At 46.8% G+C, this 16,811-nt stretch overlaps 1 long non-coding RNA gene and 1 pseudogene across 1 annotated transcript; both read right to left on the reverse strand.

Annotated features, from left to right (window-relative positions):
* Positions 1-655: 655 nt before the first annotated feature.
* On the reverse strand, positions 656-7,475 carry LOC119003796 (uncharacterized). Its single transcript, XR_005070023.1, has 4 exons — positions 7,167-7,475; positions 6,517-6,776; positions 1,491-1,649; positions 656-787 (listed from the first exon to the last, which is right to left on the reverse strand). It is a non-coding gene; the product is annotated as an uncharacterized LOC119003796 (long non-coding RNA).
* Positions 1,677-2,621, reverse strand: LOC119003795 (POU domain, class 5, transcription factor 1-like; annotated as a pseudogene).
* Positions 7,476-16,811: the final 9,336 nt, after the last annotated feature.

Consider the following 16,811-nt stretch of genomic DNA (forward strand, 5'->3'; position numbering starts at 1 on the left):
TTCCCAGTCAGGGTACATGCCTGGGTTGCAGGCCAGTTCCTTGCAAGCCGGTTCCTTGCAGGCCAACTATCAGCAGGGGACGCGTGAAAGGCAACCATACATTGATGTTTCTCTCCCTCTCTCCTTCCCATCTAAAGATAAATAAATAAATAAATAAAACACAAAACATTACCCATCAGAGTAGCTCTCAGTCTAGTGTGCGATTAGCTTTGTCTCTGCCCAGCTGGCTTTCTTGGGGCCAGCAGATAGATGTGTGATCTTTCTTATTGTGATCAGCTGTCACCCAGATCTGAAAAGGAAATCAGGCAGGAAGCGCTGTGGGAGAAAGCTGAGGGCACTTTCTCCTCTGCTCTCAGCCCGAAATCCCCTATTTTCTTGCTTTGAAAGGAAACAGTGGCTCCTGCTTAAGAGGTTTCTCCTTTCAGCTTTTTGGGCCACATTGGTGCTGTCCCTGGGCTGGGTCTCCAAGTGATGAAGTTGTTGGGGACAACTATGTCTCCTCTAGTACCTAGCCTGAAACCCAGATAATGTCTTGAGCTAGGAAAAAAAGGGGGGCGGGGGGGGTGGTATGCTGGCTGATGTGGCTCTGTTGGTTGGAGCATCATCCCAAGACGCCAAGGTTGCAGGTTCAATTCCCAGTCAGGGCATATGCCTGGGTTGTGGGTTTGTTTCCTGATTCAGGCATGGCTGTGTATGACCCACAGTCCAGACACGTATGATCCGTGGTCCAGGAGCAGACTTGATGCTTCTTTCTTGCATTGATGTTTCTCTCTTCCTTCCCCTTTCTCTAAAAGCAATGACAACAATGTCTTTAGGTGAGGGTTCAAAAAAGGAGGGGCAGGTTGGGACAGGGAATTCCAAAATCACAGATCACAGGGGCCTTGATCTTCATTCTCTACAAAACTCCCGCAAATTATTTATTAGGTATGTAAAAACGTTGTTTCTAGGCATCCCCTAACATTTTTTCCTGGTGAGTCACAGCTCACTCTGCATCAGAACTTCAATCAAGTCTTATGACGGAAAAAATGATGGAGGAGGCCCAGACTGTGGTGGGAGTTTAGAGAAAGGTAGAGAATGGGGAGTCTGGGCCAGGCCTGACAAGGGCTGACTGTGAGGGTCACAGTGGGGAGGGATCAGGGCAGGTGTTAAGGGCTAGATGAAGCCTGGGTTGTGAAGCAGGGGGACAAGAAGGGGGCTGCTCAGCAAGGAACTGGGAAGGCGCTTAATGGCCAATAGACAGTACAGATCAGAGCAGAATTCTTACGGGTGCCGGTCCAGGACACCCGCAGTTACCAAGCCGGAAGTGGAAATGACCAGAGACCGGCAAGGAGCTTCTCACAGAGAATCAGGACACGTTAACCTTGTTTTAATTGTTGCTGGGGTTACTAGACTGTTAAAACAGTAAAATACTGCAGATACAGGCTTTCTGGATTTCAGAAAGACATCTGACCAAGTCTGGCCTGGGGTCTTCATGGAGAAGTGTGTGGTACCTGCTATTTTCGGGACAATGACATCAAAAGAGTTTTGATCAGGGTCAATTCAAAAGAGCTCTCTTGCGGACTGCCACACAGCTGTCTCCTTCCAGCTCTTGGTCGACATTTTTTTTTCTTTTCCCTTTTCCCTTTCGTTGTGTGTGTGTGTGTCCCAGGCTTCTTTACTTAAGAGCAAAGTGATAAGTGATGTGGAGATTAAACTCAAGAGCATCCCTGAACTTCACCTTCCCTCCAGCTTGTTCTGCATACTCCCCACCCCAACACGGCTGTGCTCCCAGCTCCATAGTGAAGGGAGAACTGAGTCCCAATGCCCTGGAACAACTCTCAGCGTTGTTCCCCTCGCTCTCCCATTTTCTGGGAAGGGCAGGCACCTCACCTTGAATGTATGGGAAAGCCCAGGGTAGTGACAGACCCAAAGGGAAAGGCTTCCCCCACAGGGAAAGGGACCAAGGAGCACATTGTAGTGAAGTGAGGGCTCACATAGCCTGAGATACCTAAATGAGGCCTTGGTGTCAGAGGAAAGGACGCCAATCCCCCCCGTCCCCGAGAAAGGACACCCGGAATCCTCAAAATCCTCTCATTGAGAACAGTCACTACTTGATCTTTTGTCCTCCTGGGGACAGTTGCACAACACACTGGATCCACATGTCTTTTTCCAGCCCGGGCTGCAGAGCGATGTGGTCGATCTGCTGCAGGGTGGCCTTCCCACGCTGCAGGAACACGTTCTACATGTGGTCCTTCACTTGGTTCTCCATACTCCTTTGTGTCCCGGGCTTCACATTGCTTTCTCTTTGGGACCAGCACAGAGGTCTCCGCCCTGCATGCCTCCTGCACATTCTTGTGGTCGTCAGCTTCCTCTGCCTACTTCTGCAGCAGGGGCTGCAGCCTACACATGTTCTTCAAAACGACCTCAACAAGGCAGATGGTCGTTGGCTGAATATCTTCCCCAAAAGAACTCCCAGGGGGAGCCCGGCATCAGCCTGGGGCCATCCCGGGGTGATCCTCTTCTGCTTTGGGAGCCTGGCAAACTGCTCGAGGTCTTTCTGCAGAGCTTCCATGTCCTCACTTGCCTACTCCTGGGATTTGGCTCCAGCTTGTCCAGGTTCACGGCCACAGGCAGGGAAGCACTGGGCTGGGAGAGGCCCCCTCGGAGTTGCTCTCCACCCCAGCTCCTGCTTTGCCCTGGAGCTGGGGCAGGGTGGTTCACCAGGCCTCCTTGAGGAAGCAGCCCCACTCTAGCCAGACGTCAGATGTCCATAGTAGGACATCCACATTCTACCCTTCTGCCCCCCCATCCCAGCAGGACTCATATGGCTGGGGGCACAGAGCAATTCCCCGCACCTCACCCCATGCTAAGCCCCGCCCATTCCCACCAGCCAGGAGGGCCCTGGAAGCTCAGCCAGGTCTCAGTGTCAACCTAGGTCCTCCTGGTGAGGATGAGAAGGCAAAGTCAGAAGACAGGTGACCCACCACAGAAAGACAGCACCCCAAGCTGGGGTCCTAGTGACAGCAGGGATCTCCAAAGCACTGCTCAACACCTCTTTCCCCCAGCAACCCATCTACTCCTGGTCAACGTTTTTAGGGATGACTCACACAAGGACTCCTAAAAACATGCTGATTGACTCTCTAATGACACAGCCCTGGGAGGGACAGGGAAGAAGCCAAGTGACAGAGTCAGTAGTCCAAAGGATGTCACTGGAAGGAAGAAATGGGCCAAATGGGCCAAATGGTGACATATAACAGAAAGTTAAGTTCCTGAACTTAACCCCTCAAAGCTGACCTTAAAATACAGGATAAGGGAGATGCTACTTAGCAACAGCACGAATGGGAATGGCAAGAGTTTGAAAGGGGCGCGGTCGACATCACAGTTCCCAGTGTTAATGGAAACAAAGAGTTCAGAAGAGGGGAGAAGACAGTCCCACTCGTATGCTTAGTTCTGGGGACAGAGAGGGTGTGACTCCCCAAAGCATGTGGACCAGTGATAAACACTGAGGCAGGGGCCTTCAAACTGCATCCTAAGAGGAGCATTTGAAGGAAGTACGACTGTTAAGATTTAGGGAAATATCTGGCCATTATCTTCAGACAGTTACATTGTTTTTATATGAAAGGAGAATTGGACATTTTTCACCCTACTTTTGGGTAGAAATGATAGAGACGCATATTGCAGTTAGAACTCTGCAACACAGCAGGTGAAGAATGGTTTGTGAGGGTCGTTAAAGTCAGCTGAGAGAGAGAGGTGATTCCAGAGGAAACATCTGCCCGTTCCGAGTGGCCCCAGCAGCCACACAGGCCACGCCCTCTCAGTCCAGGAGAAAATTCTCTCTTCATCATTCAGATAAACAGTCTCTTCATCTTACCGATGAAGCTACTAAGGAGGCAAATATTAGTCAAAACCAATGGTGTGGGTCAGAGAAGTGTTCCTGCTGACTGTCGGGCTCGAAGATAAACACAAAAGGAAAAGACAGTTGTTGGCGGTCGTCGCAGAGACGGTTAAGTGGCCTCTGCTGCTTGTGGGCTGGGGTCACAGTTCTGGCTCGATGCAAAGAAGGGTCACGAAATTGTTCTTGGAGCTTGTGAATGACCAACCGGACAGCACGAAAATGCACCTGTGTCCCCTTTGTGGCAAGCTGGGCAGATCCAGCAGACCCCACCAGACAGCAAGTGTGGCAGGGACCAGAAAACCCCAGAAGGAGAACAAGAGGCAGCCTAAGTGCTCACAGTGTTCATCCCCAGGGTCTGAAGGGCAGGAGAATGACAAAAGCCATGGACGATACATATAGAACTGAGGAAAAAGGGGGCCCTCTGGGAGTGAGGGCGACGGAGTGAGGCAGACCGGCTGACTTTGGGAGGGACAGCAGGGCCTTGATCTTGAGGGACACACTAGGTCTAGGAGATCTGCAGGAAGCTTTTCTCTGGGAAGTGGGATGTAACGCTCCCTGCGCGGCCCCCTCCGATCGCAGCCCTCAGCGTTCCCCGGGAATTGGCTCACTGGAGCCTGTGAACCACACTAGTGTCATCCGCGCTGCATCCGGGAGAAACAAGCCCCTCAGAGAGGGTAGGGCACTTGCTTAAGTTGAAGTGGCAAAGTCCATTGGAACCCTGGCTGCCTGACTCGAGAGCTGAGCCCCGAAGTTTCGGCACAGTGCCCCTCGGAGAAAACCATTTTTGAATGCTCCACGATAGGAAAATCTTTAGATTAGGACAAAGACTGAAGGGGTCAACTTCTGAAGACAGTTGCAATACACAGAGAAGAAAGTATTTATTCGCCAAGGTTATTTTAGGATATAACCCTTCGATTCATTCTATACAACTGTCTTAATGTTTCCTGTTGTGTTTTTTTTTACAGCTTCATCACCTGACTAAACAAAATTAAAACAAACAAATACGTCCAAATAAAAAAAGGCAGACAGGCTGAGGTGGAAGAACGGGTACCGGAAACGGTGCTCCCAGACAGCCTTGCGATTTGTGTGATCCAGGACCAAGCCAGGAACCTGCATAAACATTTCTAACATTGAGGATGTGAGAACACAGGTAGGTCTCCAAAGAGACCCGTCACAAACCTCAAGGGCCTGCTTTAATTAGAGCTGTTTAAAAAATGAACCAATTCCCCAGAGAAATTTAAAAAAAATAACATTCCCACGAAAAATTGGGACCTGAATGTTTGAATGTTGACGACAGCTTTATTTGTAACTCCAGCTTTCCTGAAAAGCTGGAATCAGCCCAGATGTCTCTCCGTGGGCGAACGGCTCCGCAAACGGCAGCACATCTGCACTGTGGACGACGCCTCAGCATCAAAAAGGAATGAACAGTAGATACATGCAACACCTCGGATGAAACTCCTGGGGAATATGCTGAGCAAAAAAAAAAAGCCAACCTCCAAAATACAGTTCTATTTACATAACATTTTGAAATAACAACATTTTAGACATGGAGGGCAGGTTAGCGGTTTCCGGAGGCTGGGGATGAGGACAGAAAAGGAAGTGGATAGAGCTATAAAAAGACAGGAGGGACGCCTGTGGGGCTGCACCTGTGCTTTGGCGGGCCCTGGAGACACGAACCCGTGCAGGTGGTGGGTCTGCACAGAACGTTACGCGCAGACGCAACGAATGCGGGTAAAACTGGGGCGATGGAGTAAGGCCCGTGGGCTGTATCCACGTCAATGTCCTGGTTGCTATATATTACATTGTAGTTTCACCAAGCACCACTGGGAGAAACTGGACAAACGTACAAGGGATCTCTCTACATTTTTCACTATGAATCCATGTGAATCTGCTATAATCTCAATCAAAGTCTCCACTTTTGGAAAACGGACCAGATAGTTCCCTGTCCCTGAAGGAGTCAAGCTCTGGTCGGCTGCTCCCCGACACAGGTGTTGCTGGGGGGTTATTGCATTGGGCAGCCCCTGCAGCTTTCGACCTCCCAATTCTCTGAGCTCTCGAGGGGAGCGAGGGCCTTCGGGAGGTGAGGAGAAAGCTGAGCAAGCCACGAGGTCCTCCCTTTCTGCTGGTCCCGTAAGTGCACAGCCTCAGGGAGACTGGAGTTTCCCCCTAATGAGGTTCATCCTCCCGTACCAAGGGGAAGAGGTGAGCAGAGCTGCTCTGAGGGCATTTGGCTGGACCACCTCAGTCACCACTGGCTCCTCCCTAAGGCCGAGGGGTGGGGGTCCAGACAAAAACAAAAGGTGAATTTCCGCTCTGCAACTGAGAACCTGGAAGAATCCCAGTGTGACGAGGAGCAAGCGTGCTCCAAATGAAGGGACACTCTAGATGGAAAGCAAACAGGGACCTAAGAGAGACATAGGAACGATCCTGGATGGTCAAGGAGTAAAGGGGTGGGGGGTTGAACATTGTTCTAGAGATGCCCTGGAATGCCCCAGCTCCTAAATGGAATGCTTCCCTCCCACACAGTTTCATGACCAGTTGCACCAGAAAAGGAGTCTTAAATGGACCTCTGCAACAGTGAAATGGGTAAATGTGAGGTGTCCTTAGTCCCCTCTTCCCCCCACCCCATCCCTTAGGCCAACTTATAGAAAAGTTGCCTGAGGTTGACTGTGACTTGCCTGGTCAGCCAGCGAGGGGCCTGGGAGTGTCCTTCATTGTCTCTGGGATCCCCACTGACCACTTGCCCTGCATCCTCACATCCAGGACCTTGCGTAGTATGCGTGATATCAGGCCCTGGGTGCTCTGACGCAGGACCTGGTCCCTTAAGGAGGGGCTTGAGTGCTGGGTGAATGTCAGCAGCATCAGCTGTCCCCAGGCCTCCAGCGGACACCACCTGAAACTCCTGTGAAGGGGGAAGTGACTGATGATGACGCAGGTGTGCAGGGTGCCCTGAATACCAATCCCCCCTGCAGGTGGCACCTCAACTCCATCTGCACCTCCCCTCTCCTCCTGTACCCACACATGCCGTCCATCTGCAAGCCTTACTCTCCAAGAAGAGATTTATCCTGGGGTCTCTACAGGTAGGTGGGTACAGGCATCGTGGAAGGGGGCTCTGCCCGCGTGGAAGGCTTTTCCGCACAAAGGGACTAAGTTTTCTGCTACCTAACACAATATTACCTGCGACAGCCTGCAAATCCATTTTTTAAACGTGGCTAGGAGAGCCGAGGGAAAGGGAAAAGCAGGGCCCCAGTTCAGCCATTGTTCTCACAGCAGCATTGTTCTTGGGCCTCACCGCTTATCCAGAAGACTCCCATGACCCCCAGGGACTGAGATTGTTTTTCCCAAGCTCGAGCTCTTCAGGTGTGAGCTGCCATTCTAGGACAACGGCGGTGGCTGCAGCATTTCTGCAACAGGAAAAAGGAAGGAACTTCTGATCTGCGCAGCAATGGCATCAACAATGTTCGCCCCCAACTGTGGAGCAGCAAAAAGGAAGGGAGCTCGGTTCCCATAGTGATCAATCACCAGGAAGCCAGCGAGGGTCGCCAGCGAGAGGACTTTGCCCTCCTCTGGTCTCCTGCAAACATGTTCCTAAGCCTAGGGCTGGTTAGACACCTGGCACCTCTCCAGAAACCGCAGGTACAGGAAGAAAGAAGAGGCCTCCACCAGATGGAAACCAACACTGAAAATCCCCTGCCACCAAGAGCGGAAGGCAAGAGGTTTTGGTCCCTCTTAAAGGCACACATCAGGCACAGGTGTCACACGTGGGCAGCCGTGTGCTGACTTTAAAGCTCTTGAGTGGATGCCGCCTACGTGATTCCGTTTCACTAAGCTGCATTACGCCCTACACCACACTGTGCTCTATTGTGAGTCCCAGAGCACGAGTCTGTTGTCAGCTCCTTTATGACAGAAGAACAGACCTAGTGGGGGGGAGGGGTGGGTCAGACACAGCTCACCAAGCTGAGACAGTTGCCACAAGCCACTCCTGAAGGTCATCAGGGCTTTCATCTGAGACTCTGCCTTGACAAAATCAGACTTTTATCCCCTAAGGAAAATTCCAGGTTTTTAAAAAAAAATGCTCTGAAATGTCGTTTGTTCCAAGCCTTGGTCACTCTTCATCCTGCCACGTTCTCTTGCGTCTTGCCTTTTCATACACTGTTCCCTCTGTTTGGAATGCTGTTCCCTGATTCTTTGGTCAGTTAACTCCCCCGTAGAGATGCCTGGCCCCTCCTTCCCAGGGGCCCAGATACCTTGCTTTCTGGGCTTCCACCGAACTTACCACACCACAGTGTCAGGCAGCACAGAGCAGTGGTGAGAAAAGGCTCTTTTAGGCCCAGACTAGCTGTGTGACCTTAGGGGACATACTTAATCTCTCTGGGCTTCTACTTTCTCATAGGCAAGATGGGGAGAGTGATAGTATTTGCCTTGTGTCATTTGTGAAGATTAGATGTTAACACACATAAAGCACTTAGAAAACACTAGCACACACTTTGTAGTCAGTAAACATTAGCTGCCAAAGAATTAATTTTCTTAATGCAGGGGCTGTCTTTCATGTGCATCCTCAGATCAATGCTCCAGCCCTCAGTGAGTGGTCAGCAATATGTGTCGAATGAATTCTGAATTCATGGACAGCTGTTGTCAAGCTACCATTTATGCAACAGACATAGCGCTAGGCACCTTGACACTTAACTCAATGAAATATTTTGTTACGTCACTCCAAAACTGGGCCTGGGTGACCAAAGACTGGCACTTTGCCAGTGTAGCACTCAGCGTCCTTGAATAGTGCCTCTGATCTCCCGAGAGCCCCTCCCAAGCTCCTGCCCTGCCCTGGCTGGGCCTGGAGAGGGTCTCTGTTCTCAGTGCCAGGCCAAGAGGCTCTCAGCCTTCCCATGGCAGGGTTACCCACGTGGTCTAAAGACAACAAGGTATGCCAACATTCTGTATGCTGCCAACACAGAAGCCAATCAGACTAGACACTCCCCCTTGGACAGCCAGTCTCCTCTGTGTTTTTGCTCGAAAAAAATGAAACCGAACTGTTCATGCAAATACTTTGATAATAAACTAAGCAGCAGCTGGATCTCTCTACTTCAAAATACAGCCTTCCTGAACTCTACAGAGACAGAGTGCGGACCCAGGGTTGCCTGGGACCTGAGGAATCGGCGGTCGACTGCAAATGGGCAAGAGGGAACTTTTAGGGGGATGGAAATGTTCTATAACCACACGGGGGTGGTTATTGCACAACTATGTATTTATAAAATACGGAGTTTTCAAGTTTAGCAGGTAAATACAGGACACTCACTAAATCTGAATTTCAGAAAACAAATATTGGGCTGGCCAAAAAGTCCTCATTTTTCTGTAAAAAACACATTTTTCATTTTTACCAGTAACTATTGATTTGGATGTTTTGAGTATGTCGGCTATTTCCTGCTATCGGCTTCTACAAGGCAGAGGCCGGGGCGGCTGCTAACCATCTGCCAATGCCTAGGACAGTCCCTCAGCAAAGGTTATTCGGCCAAAATGTCAGCAGCACCAAGAAACTTTGCAAACCACTTCGGGCACATTCAATCAGTCACAGCGCCTTCTCCACACACCAGACAAATCTTTTCTGGTTGCCTTTCTGTTGTGTTTTTACCTTTCTTGACATAATAAAGCATAACACACTGAAAATGTTGCATGTTTTCTTCCCATCTTAAATATTAAAATGGCCACACAAAAATTTGCCAATTTTGATTAAGTCTTTTTCAATGCATGCTGATAGGACAGCTGTCAGAATACAATCTAACAAAATTGTTTTGAGAGAAGTTAAAGACAACTGAGTACTACTAGAGCCATCGTATGGAAAAAACATAATGGACTTTTTGGGCAACCCAATATTTCCAGTGCAAGCCTGTCTTAGATATTGCATGGGACACACTTACACTAAAAAAGAGGATTGTTGTTCATCTGAAATTCAAATTTAACTGGGCAATTCTAACTAAAAGTCATTGACGTGCACACTTACAATGGACAATTTGTATGGTATGTAAGTTATACTTCCGTGTTAAATTTAGCACAGTGCTTACGATAGTTTTGTTGATCAACCATGGCGTTTCCTCCTGCGTACCCTCCCCACTCCCTCCACACTCTCACTCCTGGCAAAACACATCTATAAAAACCACCCCGCCAGCCCAGGAACCCGTAGAACTCATCAGTGTAGGAAATCCAAACGGTCACCTTAGCTTTGTTTTCCAAGGTCAGAAACACAGCCTCTGATGGCCGGACGCTCCAAACCCTAAAATGACCTCACCCCACCCCCTCACTAATTGTTGCCAGTAGTGCCACTCTCGCCAGGTTGGCAGACACCAAATGCCATGCACAGACTGGAGAGGGGCTACAAAAACGAGTGTGTCACTTCCACGCTCGTAAGTATGTACTATCTTAAGAATTGCCAGCCCAGTCAGTACACACCCACCCACCAATATACACGCTAATAGCATTAAAGACAGAGAAAAATTGCTCACTCTGTCTCTGCTTTGAGAGAGAAAGTTTCTCACCTTCTCCAAGAAAATGAACTTTTTTATATCTGTGGGGTTTGCCCAGAATTGCATTTTGCAATCGAGAGGAGAATGTTAGCTACCTTTTTAGAATTAGCATAGCTACACTTGTCCATAGTGAATGCAGTTGTGTCTCGAACAACACAGGGTTGAACCACAAGGGCCCACTGATATGCAGACTTTTTGTCCCCCAAAATATACACTTAGCCCTTCGTATCCCTGGGTTTTGCATTCAGCAGATTCAACCATCTGCAGGACAAAAACAGTATTTTCGCCTTCCCAGCCCCAGATTCCCAACAGTGTATGAAACATGCGATTTTCAATCCATGGTTGGTTGAACCCCTGGATGCAAAGTGCCGACGGCAGAGTCAAAAGTTATAGGTGGGTTTCCTACTGAGCAGGGGGCAGTGCCTCTCATTCCCAAGTGGCTCCCAGGTAAACTGGACATACAGAGCCATGTGCTGGTGGGCCTGGCTCTAAGCAATCCAGGTACCAAATTCTGGCCAACTGTCGAAATTACGATAATCTGTTCTTTAATTCACTACCTGAATGAAAGGGGCTCATCAACACCCTGCTCTACGCTCTTCGCTGCCGCGGTGCCTCTTCCACTCCAGAGGACTCACAAAAACTGCCCCCAGACCATGGGTGCTGCAGGGACAGTTTGTGAACCTATAAACCGAAGAATCCTGCTACTCAGCTCACCAGCTCTATAAACGGGGCAATTTGGGCATTTCAAGCAAGGAAGAGAAGCATGCCTGAGCAGTCTCACCATCAGCTCAAGGATAAACAGACCAACGGTGCCTACTTGCGACTTCTCAGGGTCAGTGAAAGATCCCAAGTGGCTGACTAGGGATGAGGAGGCTCATGTTGAATAAAATGTCAATAATATTAACGTGTTTATTGCAGAGCACTGTGTGATTTATATGCACTACAGCTTAGCCCCATGAGGCCCTTTAAAGCTACAGGAACTCACCCACGGCACTACGGCCAGTCAGGGGCGGGCCCCAAGGGTCCTTGCTCTTACTACTGAGTTCAAGTTTCCCCCACTCTTGGCTGAAGTTATATCGGCCTAGCTAGGTAGTCCCTTTGTCTATTAGGAACTTTAATTAATGAAATATATACATACTCAATAGAAGAATCATTAACTACTTAGTAAGTGCCATTTTGGGTAGAAAGTCTTCCCAGTAATGAAACATATGACATAAACATAAAGGAGGTGATGGTGGAAAGGTAGGAATCCCAGCCCACTCAAAGGCATAAAAATTTCTGCAGTAACAGACAGCATTTTATACTTCTGATAGTCAGGATGTCAGCAGTGACTTTTCACGGGACTGAGAGAAAGTCGCTTGTTCCCAGGTGTCCATCTTTACATGCATTTAACAGTATTTTTACCTAATGACTAAATTCTTTCAATAAGCACTTCAATTCATTTACCCTCATTGACTTGAAATAGTATATTTCTGAAAGGGGCTTTGACTTTTTTTTCAAGTGACTTAAAAGAAAAATGTGAAAATAAAAAATCATAGGCAGAAACAACAGGCTGGTCGGTTTTTTCCCAGGCCTATTTGAAACTACAGAAATTTGACAATAGCGCCATCTAAGGGAAGATTAGAAAGTTAAACAACAAAAAAATCATTTCTTCCCTCAATTTTTTTTTATCAGCAACAGCTTCTCCTAAACATCTCTTTATCTGCTTTGAACACCCCCATTGTTTACTTCACTTTAGGTTCTTATTTATAGCAGAAACATACCATTGATGTAAAGAAAAAAGTATATAAAATACAAAGTATAAAAATAGTATATAAAAAATTTGCCCTGGCTGGTGTAGCTCAGTGAATTGAGCTCAGGCCTGCGAACCACATGATCACGGTTCGATTCCCAGTCAGGGCACATGCCTGGGTTGCAGGCCAGTTCCCAGTTCCCGGCAGGGGACGAATGAGAGGCAACCATACATTGATATTTCTCTCCCTCCCTTTCTTCCTCCCTTCCCCTTTCTCTAAAAATAAATAAATAAAATCTTTAAAAAATTTAAAATAGCCCTGGCTGGTGTGGCTCAGCAGATTGAGCACCAGCCTGCAAACCAAAGGGTCATCGGTTCAATCCCCAGTCCAGGCACATGCCTGGGTTGCAGGCCAGGTCCCCAGTGGGGGTTGTGCAAAAAGCAACCATACACTGATGTTTCTCTCCCTCTCTTTCTCCCTCCTATTCCCTCTCTTTAAAAATAAATAAATAAAATATTTAAAAATTTTTAAAATAAAACTTCCCCATTTCTTTCTCCATACATAGTACTCTATGCATATGCAAATAAATTAATGAACAAATATATAACCATTACTATGTATATATGTATATATACTATTATAAATAAATGGGCTATATGTTATATGTTTTCCCCAATGTGATTTATGACCATCATGAATGCATTTCCATTTAAATACATAGAGAACTACCTCATTTTTTAATGGCTCCAAAGTATCTCATCATGTACAGAATTTTTTTCAGGATAATAAATATGTTCTAAAATTAGATTGTGTTGATGCTTACGCAGCTTTGTGAATATACTAAAAACCACTGAACTACTGTACACTTTAAATTTTATGGAATGTGAATTATATTTCAATAAAGCTATTTAACAAAAGAACAGATGTCAAAAACTGTCCCGTTGTAAGGAACTCTTATAATTTAAATAACTAGTTTCCAATCAATGGGCACACCAATTAATAAGTGTTTGCAGCTTTTCATCATTACAAGCAAAATTGCCTGGATGCCCTATGCCTGTCTTTGTAGCCTACAGATCTGGAGGGAAGATTCTAGGTCTGTATAACACAGCTCTGGATGGAAATGCAGGAATTCTGATGTCAGCTGGTGTGGTAGAAGCCTCTTCAAATTTCTTCCAAGGTTATAAAGGTTGTAACATGTGCTAGGGTGAATTTTCTGTTGCAGATGAGCCTGTATTCCCTCAGTGACCATGGGTATGGGAGGAGAGAGAGGTGGTTTAGACTTCTAAGGAGAGTCTGTCATAGCTGGGTGGGGCTAGGCATTCTGCTTAGTATCCCAGACCTTCCTCTACCAGCTGGAGACTTAGGTCTGTTCCTGAGTGATTTTTCCATCTGTGAAACAGAACGACACACACCATTATGAGGATGGAGTGAGCTGGCTCCTCTGATGGGCTGACCACTCACAGGAAGTTGCTTAGTAAGGGCTAGATTCTTCCCTTTGGCCCCTCAAAGACTCTAGATGAGGGCACAACAAACCAGAGAGGCAGGAAAGACCCTGGTGAATCCATTCACATGGTGTAGTTCTTGAGGGGTCACCCCAACAGTTGGGAAGTCACCGGCCCAGTCCAGGCAGGGACACCAAACCCACTATCCACAGCTGCAGGTGGAACAAGTCCCAAGAAGAATCAGGAGAAGGAGGGTGAGGCCAGAGCTGGCCTGTGAACTGACCCCATCTTCCCAGAATCCTCAGTAGCCCCTTCCCTGAGAGGGGATAGGGAGTAAACTGATGTCACTCTGGGGCCCAGAGGTGGAACCTGTTCCTGGGGGGTAGCAGCCATGCCACCCTGGTTACAGGAGAACTGGAGATCAAGGGGAAATTACTGGAGCCCCCCAGCCCCAACCTCTAGGAGGAATCACAAGGCCCCCTTCTTATTAGAACACCAGCATGACTTCATGTTAACTAATGCACCTGCAAAGACCTACTTTCCAAACGAGCTTGAATTCTAAGGATCCAGTGCATGTGAAGTCGGGCAGGGCACTGTTCAACTGAGCACAGGATCTGTGGGAGTGGACAAGAAATGAGATGAACAGTGACCTGCAGGCAGGACACCTTCTGCAAGAGTGCCCAGATCAGTACTGCCCAGAACGTCCTTGTACAGTGTACAAGGAACAACACAAAATAAAGCCAGTGATTCCTACTTCTGGAATGAAAAACAATTTGATCACTCTAATGAAAATATGAACAGCATGCAGTAATGTTGTGAGTAAATGGGGCTCAGGAGTGGACACATGAAAAGTTAAAAATGCTAATAAATTTTTTAATCAGGATGAATCATATTTTAGCAAAGCTCATTGCGCTAATAAATTCTACAATCTCAGTGAACAAAATAACGAAAAGAATAATTTAAATCTGCTTTACACAGGTATTTGAGATAACAAAAAACCTCGAAATTTTCAAATCAAAATTATATCTATAAAGCAGAGAAGAATATTCAGAAAACGTTCTCAGGATTTTTACCACAATCTAATGTATAGTTATACAGTATTTTTAGACATGAAACTAATCGAATTTCAAAAAAGAATTAAAAAGCATGGGTGTATCACTGCGACCTAAATTAATGACCTTGCTTGTTATAAAATGTAATTATTCAAATAAAAAAACAAATTTTGGAAAATTTATAAGTTAAAGCAATAAAACTTTCATCAGTTTTTTCTAAAACTTCAACTGTTTCCATAACATGTATTTTGAAATTACTTAAATTATAAAATCCAAGACTTTGAAAATAGCCTGTTGGTTTTTGTTCACTTAAACCCTTTAAGAGGTGAAGGAACATCTGAAACGCTCTATCTAAATTTTACTGTCGGTGTTTGAGAGACGGTTTCAACGGCGTTCCGTGGAAGCCTTACTGAATTCTGTACACAGCAGGAGTACCAGACCAGGGTAGAGAGGAACGCTGGGAAATCTGAAAGCAAGGCCAGGCTTTCAGACGCTGTTTCTAGATCTAGACCCTGAGGTTTGGTGGTGGGCGAGTGCTGCCCTCTCCCAGACTGGGTGGAGTGGCTCGACCTGCAGCGGGACAGCTTGTCCAGGGATGCCCGGGGGGTTCTGTGCACATGCCCTCCCCAGGCCCATGACCCATGACAGAATGATAGGAGGGTGGAAAAGCCCGGCCCCCGTGCCCTAGCTGGTGTGGCTCAGATGGTTGGAGCATCCTTCCAAAATGGAAAGGTTGTGGGTTCGATTCCCAGTCAGGGCACATACCTAGGCTGCTGGTTTGATCCCTTGGTCCAGGCGTGAAGGGGAGGCAACCAACAGATGCTTCTCTCTCAAATCAATGTTTCTCTCTCCCTTCCTCTCGTAATTAAAAACCTGGGTGAGGATAAAAAAAAATCCCCTTGCCACAACTCACACCCACCACAACTTACACCCCATGGGAGCAGGCAGTGGGCCAGCTACAGCTGAACGATTGTCTGTGCTTAGTTTCTTCCCCTGCTCTCTCCTGCTTGCCCCTCCCCTTCCCTCCAGTCACTCCCATCTCAGGCTCCCATCTCAGGCTCAGGATCCTGTCCCCACGTGTCCGACCCTCCATCTCCAGGGGATGTAGCTACAGATGTGAATCATGTCAATCATTGAAAGTATTTTCCTGATAAACTTTCTATTTACCATCTTTCATCCAATTAGTGTCAGAGAGAATTAAGTAGTGACATATCTCAAGGCTCGGGACTCGAGACCAGGGATTCGGGACCAGGAAACCGGGAGGCTCTCGGGCCTTCAGCCGAGCTCGCGGTGCGGCGGCTGCAGAGTTTGGAAACTCTGAAGTCCTGCATGTTTATTTTAATGAACATATTTGGAAAGTGAAACATTTTAGGGAGCTTTATCCTTCAGTAGCAATATTCTTACAGACTTGAATACTTTCAGAGTCGCAAGAGTAGTTAGATGAATAAAAGCAAAGCGCAAGGCACTATGTAAACGTGAAGAAACACGGCGCGCTGCTGCACCAACACAAATAAGGGATCGATTCCGAGTGAAAAGCTGTATTTCCAAATAAATTATCATATGAAAATGCATTTGTTGCTTACGGGAAGAAGTGAAAATAAATGAATTTTAAAGTCATTTAAATTTATTAAGTCTTGAGACTTTACCAAATGGTATCCTTCCGCAGGTTCTGCGGAAGGATAAATGAAACTAAGCTGGTGCATTTAATGATTTTTGTGACTTAGAAATATAAGATAATAGAAATATTGGATATAGAAAACTTTCAAACAATTATTAGAAGGGCTGGGACATTTAAAAATTTTATCACTGTTACTGTTCATCAAGAGTTAAGGATTTAACACCACGGCCAACAGCATGGACATGAAAAGAAATTTCAAAGGCCACCAATTTCAAGAAATTCATTGGAAAAATTCAAGGCAGCTCCCATGACAAATCATCCAGATGGTGAGCCCTGTGTCCAAAGACCACACCAACCACCTATAAACATCAACAAAATTGTGGGAATTATGGAAATCATGAGAGTTGTGGAAACTAATGACTCAATTAACAATTTACAGGAAACTTTGTATCACTTGTTAAGAGCTGTGCAATATAGCTTAGATTACTTAGAGATAAAGCAAGAGTGGTAATGGAATATATTTAAAATGTTTAATCCATGCATTGAGTTACATATTTATATTACTCTGCTGGTG

Source organism: Sturnira hondurensis, unplaced genomic scaffold, assembly GCF_014824575.4.
Source record: "Sturnira hondurensis isolate 20B ecotype Veracruz unplaced genomic scaffold, ASM1482457v3 Scaffold0018728, whole genome shotgun sequence".
Taxonomy (NCBI): Eukaryota; Metazoa; Chordata; class Mammalia; order Chiroptera; family Phyllostomidae; genus Sturnira; species Sturnira hondurensis.